We start from the raw sequence: 10,726 nt of genomic DNA on the forward strand, positions 1-10,726 counted from the left end.
ATGCGCATCTGTAAATATTTAGAATGGACTGACAAAAACACATTCATTTGTCTTTATCTATTAATGGAAAGATATGATAAAATTATAGAGCAACAAAGAAAAATCTCTCAGATTTCATGAACTGTTTTCCAGCTGCATTTTAATCCATCTGCGCTGCAACAAAGGCTCCGTGACGCGAGCACTTTCCTCACAGCGCAGCCGCACACCGGCAAAGCTCAGAAGGAACAGTGACAGTCTCTCTCTCCAGGTTACACCAAACTGCCTTGTCAGCGACAACCTGTTGTTGGAAACAGGAAAGTCGCACAAATCAGCACCAAATCTCACCCATATTCTAAGTGGTAAATGCACTAAATGGCCGTGTTATTAGGCACAGCCGCTCATTAATGGGAATCTTTTAATGGCGTGGCAGCAACTCAAAAGATAAAAACATGCAGATATGGTCAAGGGGTTCAGTTGTTGTTCAGGCCAAACATCCAAATCTGGAATCAATGTGGTCTAAGTGACATTGACCGTGGAATGACCTCTGGCGCGAGACAGTGTAGCATGAACATTACGGAAACGGATCATCTCCTTGGAATTTCACGCACAATTCGCTCGGTTTACAGTGAATGGTGCGAAAACCAAACGAAAGAAAATCCAGTGAGCAGCAGTTCTGAGGGTGAAAACGCCTTGTTACTGGGAGACATCAAGGAGATTGACTAAACTGATTAAATCCGACAGGAAGGCGACTGTAACTAAAATAGCCGGGGTGCGGAGGAGCGTCATTGAAAGCCGAGCATTGGATTTGGACGGGGTACAGCCGCGATAAACTCCGAACATACACTCAGTGGCCATATCATTAAGTACAGAATGGAGATAACAATTGCCCACTGAGTGTAGACGTCCATAATTTTAACAACTGCCTGTGAGATTTACTACAGGATTTTTATTTTTATTTTAAGTATCACTGCCAGATAGACACCATCTTTGCTCACAATATTACACAGAATAAAAAAAGTTTTAGCTGCTCTTTTCAGCCGCACTATCCCGTCTGTTACAGGGAAGCGCGATACTGTGCCATGTTCAAATGTATGTGTTCTTCGCGATTAGTATGCATAGATTCCAAGGATTTTATGTTCCCTTAAGATTAACCCACCCTTGTCATCACGACAATGTTTAGTTCACCATCTTGTCTACGTCATCCAGTTGTGGGAAACAGGGGAATGAATAAATAGATCCAGATCACATTCGTGATAACACCCGAGATGGGGGTGAGTGGGTTGTCTAATTCGGAAATAAACTCAGTGGCAATTTTACGAAGTGCACCTGTACACCAGCTCGTTAATGCTGATCAACAAATCTCGTGGCACCAGCTCAGTCACTTTAATAAAAACATGCAGAAATGGTCAGGAGGTCCAGGTGTTGTTCAGAACAAACATCAGATTGGGGAAAAATGTGATCTCAGTGACTTTGACAGTGGAATGATTGTTGGTTCCAGACGGATTAATGTGATTATTTCTGGGGTTGTCACGCACAACTGTCTCGATTTACAGAGAAGGGTGCGAAATTCAAACAGACAAACATCCAGTGTCAGTCCTGGACGGGAGAACGCCGTGTTTATGAGAGAGACTGCAGGAGAATGGCCAGACAGTTTCAAGCTGCCGGGAAGGCGATAGGCAGACTAATAAGCACAGGTTGCAACATGGAAAGCGGCCGGTGAGTGAGTGGGCCAGTGAGGGACTGGAGCTTTGAGGCTTTGACTCGAGAGGCTTCGACGAGAAGAGGCGGAGGACGAGCTTGTTCCCAGTTATTCTTGTTACGTACCCGTGACACGTGACAGTGGTGTACTTGTCACGTGACAGCTTTTGAAGCTATACTGGACTTGAGGTAATGGTCTTGTGATGGTGGAGTGACGTCATTTTTCCGCCAGTAGAGGTCATTGGACAGTTTTATTTTTACAGGTTATAAAAGCAGGACCCCTCCCTGTGAGGAGCGCAGTTCGTGGCTGGATTTGCCATGTTGACTTCATGTCACTGCGTGATTTAATATCATGACGCAGTGTGGTTGAAAGATGGAGTTTTATTTAATGCCTAAAGTTTAAAAGGTCATTGCCAGCAGTTTCTGTATATTACTGCTATTTAAAAATCAGTGGAGAGTGAAGATCGGAGTTCGGGAGTTAAATGATCGAGGAAAGTCGATTTCGAAGGTGAAACAGATTCGACCTTGTTTAATCGTCATTTGGAAGGAATTCGTCGACTGTGCTCGTGTTAATCTCTGTGAATAGCAGAAAGGATTGAGTTCAGTGTTGCAAAGGAAAGGTCAGTGCCTTTAAGCCGTTTCATTTTTCATCTTCGTAAATTCTTCGTGGAAAATGTATATTTCAACTGGGAATCGCAACAACACGTCGTGAAAGAGAATTTAAATCGTCTTACAAAGTCTCTCCCTTAAATGGACTGCAAGCATTTTGAACTTTTGCAATACTACTTTGAAGAACTGCTTTTGCAACATCGCTTTAAGGACTATTTAAGCTTCACTGCTTTAAGAACTGTTTAAGCTGCCGCACAGCAGCTGATTTCCGGTTACGTTAGTGATTTGTTTACTTTTGGGGGTTTGTTTTTCCGTGTTTAATAAATGTTCTATTTGTTATAAAAACCCCTGCCTCACTCATATATTTATTGTTGGTGAATCCGTAACACACTTTACAATGCCTCCTGAGGCGGTGATGTGCCTCTCCTGCAAGATGTGGCAGTCTTGGAGGAACTCCCCTCTCCCGCAGTGTCACATCTGCCAGATGTGCTTGCGGCCGGGCGATCTGGAAGACCGTGTGAGGAATCTGGAGTAGCAGCTGGATGGCCTTCGACTCATAACTTCGAAACAAAAGGACAAGAGTTGGCAGATAGTTGGCAAATGTTAAGGGGTAACACGAGGGGGAGTTTCTTTTCTGAGAGAGTGGTAGCTGTGTGGAACGAGCTTCCAGTAGAAGTGGTAGAGGCAGGTTCGTTATTGTAATGTAAAGTAAAATTGGATAGGTATATAGACGGGAAAGGAATGGAGGGTTATGGGCTGTGTGCGGGTCAGTGGGACTAGGTCAGAGTAAGCGTTCGGCACGGACTAGAAGGGCCGAGATGGCCTGTTCCGTGCTGTAATTGTTATATGGTTATATAATTATATGGTCATAAGGCAGAATGAGGCAGACATAGATGAGAGCTACAGGAAGGTAGTCACACCAAGGCTGCCGGACGCAGGTCGTTGCATGACAGTTAGAGGGGGAAAGGCGAAGGAGAGTAGACAGGTAGTGCAGAGCACACCTGCAGCCATTCCCCTGAATAATAACTTTACCGTCCTGGATACTGTTGGCGGGGACGACCTGCCAGATGTGAGCCACGGTTGCAGGGCCTCTGGCACTGAGTCTGACCCTGTGCTGCAGAAGGGTGAGACGCAGAAGAGGAGAGCTGTCGTCATTGGGGACTCTATAGACAGGGAAGCAGACAGGAGATTTTGTGGACTTGAGAAGGACACCCCCATGGTTTGTTGCCTCCTGGGTGCCAGGGTCCGGGATGTCTCCGACCGGGTGCATGACATCCTGGTACGAGAGGGAAAACAACCAGAAGTCGTGTTACATGTTGGTACCAAGGACAATAGGCAGGAAGAGGGAAGAGGACCTGAAGTATGAGTTTCGGGAACCAGGCAGAAGGCTGAAGAACAGGACCTCAAGGGTGGCGTTCTCGGGATTGCTGCCAGTTCTACGTGATAGTGATGGTATAAGAATTGGAGGAGATGGCAGTTGAATGCGTGGCTTAGGAGTTTGTGCACGGAGCAGAGTCTTAGATTTTTGGATCATTGCGATCTCTTCTGGGGAATGTGGGACCTGTACAGATTGGATAGGTTGCACCTGAACTCGAAGGTGTTATGAGGGCTGAACCGACCTGATGGAAATGGGGTGCAGAGTTAACTATTCCCCCGCCCCCTTGAGAATTATGAACTATTCCTATTGCTATGCTGCTAATGAGAGAGAGAGCGATGAAGCACAGAGGCAGGGACATCTGCTACAGGTAAGAGAGAGAGAGAGAGAGACGGTGGAGTTAAGTGGAAAAGAGGCAAGGGTTGATCAAATGCCACTTTGAATAACAGGATCTGGTTTTGCGGGAATTTGACTTTTTGTTAGACGAAGCATGTGAAAGATAAAAACCCCATGGAAGATTGACTATTTGAATACTGTTTAAAGGTAAAATAGAGATTAGTATTTGCACAACCTTCTGTAATGCACAACAGTATAATCATACATGTATTAGTACACACGTTGTAATATACACCTAAGCAAAGCACTCAACTCATTGGTATGTTTTGGCTAACATGAAGAATAAAAATGGACGGTTATTAAGTTGCAGCCTGTTGTTACAAGATTTCGATATTAAAATGTAACATGTAAAGGGGAGTGACAATGTAATTGCTGATTGTTTACCGAGGTATTAATTTGAAAGTATACCTCTATTATTCTTTTAGTTAAAAGACCACTTCTGTATTATATTAGATTCTGTAGTGTGCTTTACTAGTTAATTTTCACCCTGGTGAAAATTCCATGATGGATGGGTGTGTTATTAGTGCTGAATAGACCTGATGGAAATGGGGTGCAGAGTTAACCATTTTCCCCGCCCCCCTTGAGAACTATGAACTATTCCTATTGCTATGCTGCTAATGAGAGAGAGAGAGAGAGAGAGAGAGAGAGAGAGAGAGAGAGAGAGAGAGAGAGAGAGAGAGAGAGAGAGAGAGAGAGAGAGAGAGAGAGAGAGAGAGAGAGAGATGAAGCACAGAGGCATGGACATCTGCTACAGATAAGAGAGAGAGAGACATATTTGATTTATGTATGATGGCTTCTTCCTGGATTGTTTACCTTTCACTGCAAGGACGTCACTTTGCTCGTTAACATTCCTAAGGAGACAGCAGGAGTGGCCTGATTTGATGGACATGGTCATTTTGAGTTGATGGATGGCTGATACCCCGTCAGTGGGGGTAAAAGACAGGTGTGGGGAGACACCCTCAGACCCACCAATGGACACTGACCGGATGTTGTGCACCCACAGGAAGGTGGAGGCTTCAAGGACCGAATCAGGATATCGGTCAACAAAGCTTACAGTGTGACGGCAGGGCCGTTGGGGATGTGTGTGTGTGTCCAATCATGCCGGAGTGACGAGTCCATCACAGAAGAACGGTCTTGCCGAGGTCATAACCGAATGACCAAAACGGTACGAAGGAATAAGAAGACAACGGAAGGTTTGCCTGCTGTAGCTGTTCCATCTCGCTCGCTCTCTCTCTCTATCCAACAAATTACAATATAACAACCGCAACTACCTCAGCACACATGAACTGCACTGAACTCAATATTCTCTTATGACAATTCATTTACCCCTAGACATTGTTTACCATTGTTGATTATTATTTCTACACTTTATGTTTATTATTGCTAAACTGTTTTATATGTATATTTGCATTTTGATCCTGTATTGTGTAGTTTACTAATAAACACCTTTAGTTTTCGGTACCACCAGACTCCAACGGGTTCTTATATTTCTGCTGGTCTGTAAACCTAGTTACTTGGTACGTAACAAAGGGGAGCAATATCCTTGCAGGTAGGTTTGCTAGCATTGTTCAGGATGTTTAAACTAATTTGCAAGGGGGATGGGACCCGGAGGGATCGAGCAGTGACAGAAGTGCATGGAGTAAAGCCAGATCAAACATATATAGAGGCTTTGAGGAAAGTGATGCAGAATAAAGGATGTAAAGGTAGTAAGGTAGAAGGGCTAAAGTGTGTATGCTTCAATGAAAGAAGCATCAGGAACAAAGTTGATGAACTGAGAGCTTGGATACATACATGGAATTATGCTGTAGTGTCCATTAAAGAGACTTGGCTGGCACCAGGGCAGAAATGGATTCTCAATATTCCTTGTTTTCAGTACTTTAAAATTGATGGGGTGGGGGGAGAAAGGGGAAGAGGGGTGGCATTACTGGTCAGGGATACTATTACAGGTATAGAAAGGGTGGGTAACGTAGCAGGATCTTCTTTTTAATCAGTATGGGTGGAAGTCAGGAAAAGGAAGAGAGCAGTTACTCTATTGGGGGTATTCTATAGACCCCCTGGTAGCAGCAGAGATACAGAGGAGCAAATTGGGAGACAGATTTTGGAAAGGTGCAAAAATAACAGGGTTGTTATCATGGGTAACTTTAACATCCCTAATATTGATTGGCACGTGATTAGTTCCAAAGGTTTAGATTGGACAGAGTTTGTTAAGTGTGTCCAGGACGGATACCTGGCACAGTATGTTGACAGTCCGACTAGGGGGAATGCCATATTAGATCTTTTATTAGGTAAGGACCCGGGTCAGGTCACAGATCTCACAGGGGGTGAGCATCTGGGGAACAGTGATCACCGCTTCCTGGCCTTTAACATTCTCATGGAAAAGGATCAGAGAGGATCGGAGAATCAGATAGGATAGGACAGGAACATTTTGAATTGGGGAAGGGCAATGTATGAGACTATAAGGCTAGAACTTGCGGGTGTGAATTGGGATGATGTTTTTGCAGTGAAATTTACAATAGACATGTGGTCGATGTTTAAGGATCTCTTGCAGGATGTTAAGGATAAACTTGTCTCGCTGAGGAAGATAAAGAATTGTAGGGTGAGGGAACCATTGGTGAAAAGAGAGATGGAAAATCTAGTCAGGTGGAAGAAGGCAGCATACATGAAGTTTAGGAAGCAAGGATCAGATGGGTCTATTGAGGAATATAGGGTAGCAAGAAAGGAGCTTAAGAATGGGCTGAGAAGAGGTAGAACGGAGCATGAGAAGGCCTTGGCGAGTAGGGTAAGGGAGAACCCCAAGGCATTCTTCAATTATGTGAAGAACAAAAGCATGACACGAGTGGATGTAGGATCGATTAGAGATAAAAGTGGGAAGATGTGCCTGGAGGCTGTGGAAGTCATCGAGGTCCTCAATGAATACATCTCTTCGGTATTCACCAATGACAGAGAAGTTGATGACGGTGAGAACAATATGAGTGAGGTTAATGTTCTGGAGCATGTTGATATCAAGGGGGAGGAGGTGTTGGAGTTAAAATACATTAGGACGGATGAGTCCCCGGGGACCGATGCGATACTCCCCAGGCTGCTCCACGAGGCGAGGGAACGTACTGTTGAGCTTCCGGCTAGGATCTTTATGTCCTCGTTGTCCACGGGAATGGTACCGAAGGATTGGAGGAATGCGAATGTTGTCCACTTGTTCAAAAAAGTTAGTAGGGATAGTCCGTGTAATTATAGACCAGTGAGCCTTACGTCTGTGGTGGGAAAGCTATTGGAAAAGATTCTTAGAGATAGGATCTATAGGCATTTAGGGAACCATGGTCTGATCAGGGACAGTCAGCATGGCTTTGTGAAGGCAGATCGTGTCTAACAAGTGGATGTGATCAACAAGGATTTTAGTAAGGCATTTTACAAGGTTCCACTCAGTACGCTTATTCAGAAAGTCAGAAGGCATGAGCTCCAGCGAAGGTTGGCCAAGTGGATTCAGAATTGGCTTGCCTGCAGAAGGTAGAGTGTCGTGGTGGAGGGAGTACATTCAGATTGGACGGTTCTGACTAGTGGTGTCCCACAAGGATCTGTACTGGGACCTCTAATTTTTGTGATTTTTATTAACGACCTGGAAGTGGGGGTTAAATGGTGGGTTGGCAAGTTTGCAGATGACGCAATGGTTGGTGGTGTTGTGGATAGTTTAGAAGATTGTAGAAGATGGCAGAGAGACATTGATAGGATGCAGAAGTGGGCTGAGAAGTGGCAGATGGAGTTCAACCCAGAGAAGTGTGAGGTGGTACACATTGGAAGGACAACTTCAAGGCAGAGTACAAAGTAAATGGCAGGATACTTGGTAGTGTGGAGGAGCAGAGAAATCTGGGGGTACATGTCCACAGATCCCTGAATGTTACCTCAGAGGTAGATAGTGTAGTTAAGAAAGCTTATGTGGTGTTAGCTTTCATAAGTCGAGGGATAGTGTTTAAGAGTCGCGATGTAATGATGCAGCTCTATAAAACTTTATTTAGGTCACACTTGGAGTATTTTGTCCGGTTCTGGAGGGGAGAGAGAGGGGGGAGAGGGGGGAGAGAGAGGGGGTAGACAGAGGGTGAAGTAGAGAAAGGGGGTAGTGATAGGGTCGGGTAGACAGAGGGTGGGGGAGAGAGGGGGGAGTGGGGAGAAAGTGGGGATAGAGAGTGAGGGAGACTGTCTTCAACTGCTTTCAGTTCCTCTCAGAACAGGAAGTATTTTGTCGACGTCTCTGTCAAAACGCCGCAAGATACTTTATTTCTCATCAAATGTCCCACTGATTTTATCAAACTACTACGGTTACGATCAAGTACATTGTTATTAAATAAAAATAAAACTGCAATGTAAACACCACCGTGTAAACTTAGGTCATGTCGAATTCTTCTCAATCACTGAAAAAAGCCAACATCACAAAGGTTTCCTTACAGGACAACTCACACGGTGCAGATGTCTCTCTGATAAACCTTCTTTTGATCTCCCACTTACCCACACACTTCTGACAGAAAGGAATCAACACTGCAGGCGATGATCCACAACAGGTCTCACCAACCGACTGTATAATGGAACCATCACAGCTTTACACCCCTCGCCGCCGCCCTCCTCCCCCGCTATAAACTGCAGTGTGAGTAGTTATCATAATTTCGCCCTCTCCCAGTAGCTACCTATCGAAATGTCGTAAAGGGTAGACAAATAGTATTGATCCCGCCTGCGATGGAATAAGCAAAGCGAATCCTCAGTTCCCTCGGTCAGGGATCGGTAAAACCCCGCGTGTGGACGGACCGGCCTCCTGCCGTTACAAGCAGTATCCCGGGGACAGTTCCGAGATGCGGGAAGCTCGCACCTCCCGAGCCTTTGCTGATGAATCGGAGCTGGGTTGAAAGTGCGGCGTTTCCGATAACACCTCCAACTACACCGGTTTACCGCGGGACATGCACAGGAAGCCGATGCACTCAATTAGCTAAAGGGATTTATTTTTTTTTCAAAAGCGATTCCCTACACTTCAATTGTTGAACAAACGAATAAGTTTTCAGTCTCATTTAAGTTGGTAACTGCCTTTGTGATGTTTATATTTCAGTATATAGAGCTTCTTACCTTGTACAGCGGCTCCAGGTTCTGTTACCACCCTGTCCCAGTGAGGCTGTGTTACTGTTTCTGTAAGTAATGAACACACCTTGGTTAATGTTCAGTCAGCTCCTGGTGATAATCATTAACTAAAGCCACAGCTTTATCAGCGACTCTCTCCGTGTTCTGTTCCTTGCTACAGGGAACGTTCTGTCTCCAAACAAACATCACCATGGAGATGAAATGTGATCTCAGTGAGTTTGAGAGTGGAATGTTTGTCGGGGCCAGAGGGTGCAGTTTGACTATCGCAGGAATTGCTGAACTCCTGGGATTATCCCGTTCAACAGTCTCAGTTTTGCGGAGAATGGCGCGGGAGAAGATCAGTGAGCGGCCGTTCTGAGAGCAGAAACGCCCTGTTAATGAGAGAGGTGGAATGAGAAAAGCGAGATTGGTTCAACCTGCCGGGAAGACGACAGTAACTCAAATAACCACGCTGCAAATGCATTGTGCAGAGAGGCGTCATTGGACGTGTCACATGTCGAACATTGAAATGGACGGGCTACAGACGTACAAAACCACGTACATACAATCAGTGGCCGCAGTATTAGGTACGGGACGTGCACAGTACAGTGCCCATTGATTTGTGTTTTTGTCAGCCAGAAGTTGCTGATGGGAGATTGAATTACATTGGCATCCCGCATTCTCTTTGACCATCGCAGATCTGACTGTGATGTCGGCTCATCAATCCTGCCTCTCACCTGTAACATCTCACTCATTTGTGTATCAAGGGCCACCACACTGCAGGATTACAATATTAACTGGAAGACTCTCCTTCTCCTGAATATTGAGGACGGTCATTCCCATGACACACTAGACCCACAGAGAGAGAGAAAAGCATCTCAACTGTCTTCTACTGGCGCTGCCTGGTTTCAGATCCTCACAAAACAGGAACTATTTTGTTCACGTCCCTATCAAACTCCGCGGGACATTTTATGACTCATCGAAGTTCCCATCCATTTTACCAAGTTTCCGCGGATGCAATCAAGTACGTTGCTATTTAAAATAAACTGTAATGCATACAAACAGGTCTCCCCTGTTTTAGGTAACACCGCAGGTCAAGTTCACAACAGATTCCTTACAGAAAAACACACGGGGGCAGATATCTATCTACTAAACCTTCTTTTGTTTTCCCACCTACCCACTCACATCGGACAGAAGGGAATCAACACTGCAGAAGGTGATCCACAACAGGTCCCACCAACGGACTATATAATGGAACCATCAACTCCTTATACCGCCTTCCCCCACAACACTCACCACTCCCCGGCTGTAATCTCCAATGTGGGTGGTTCCATACTTTTGACCATCAACCGAAATGCCGTCTAGGATGGACAGCGAGTATCCATTCCGCCAGTGAGGAAATAAACAAAGCGAATCCTCAGTTCCCTCGGTCAGAGTTCGGTAAAGCCCCGAGTGTGGGCGGATAGGCTTCCTGTTACAGCAAGTAGTATCCCGGGGACAGTTCCGAGATGCGGGAAGCTCACAGCTCCCGAGCTTTGCTGATGATTCGGAGCTGGGTTAAAAACACCGCCAACTACA

At 45.3% G+C, this 10,726-nt stretch overlaps 1 protein-coding gene across 1 annotated transcript in view; it reads right to left on the reverse strand.

The window, feature by feature from the left end:
* The window catches only part of LOC140720501 (NACHT, LRR and PYD domains-containing protein 3-like), a 44,397-nt gene extending 35,179 nt beyond the window's left edge, over window positions 1–9,218 (reverse strand). Inside the window, exon 1 of the mRNA XM_073035349.1 lies at window positions 9,158–9,218. The gene's annotated coding sequence lies outside the window, so the exon portion shown is untranslated. The remainder of the gene's footprint in view (window positions 1–9,157) is intronic.
* Between the last annotated feature and the right edge of the window lie 1,508 nt (window positions 9,219–10,726).

This window comes from Hemitrygon akajei, unplaced genomic scaffold (assembly GCF_048418815.1).
Source record: "Hemitrygon akajei unplaced genomic scaffold, sHemAka1.3 Scf000043, whole genome shotgun sequence".
Taxonomy (NCBI): domain Eukaryota; kingdom Metazoa; phylum Chordata; class Chondrichthyes; order Myliobatiformes; family Dasyatidae; genus Hemitrygon; species Hemitrygon akajei.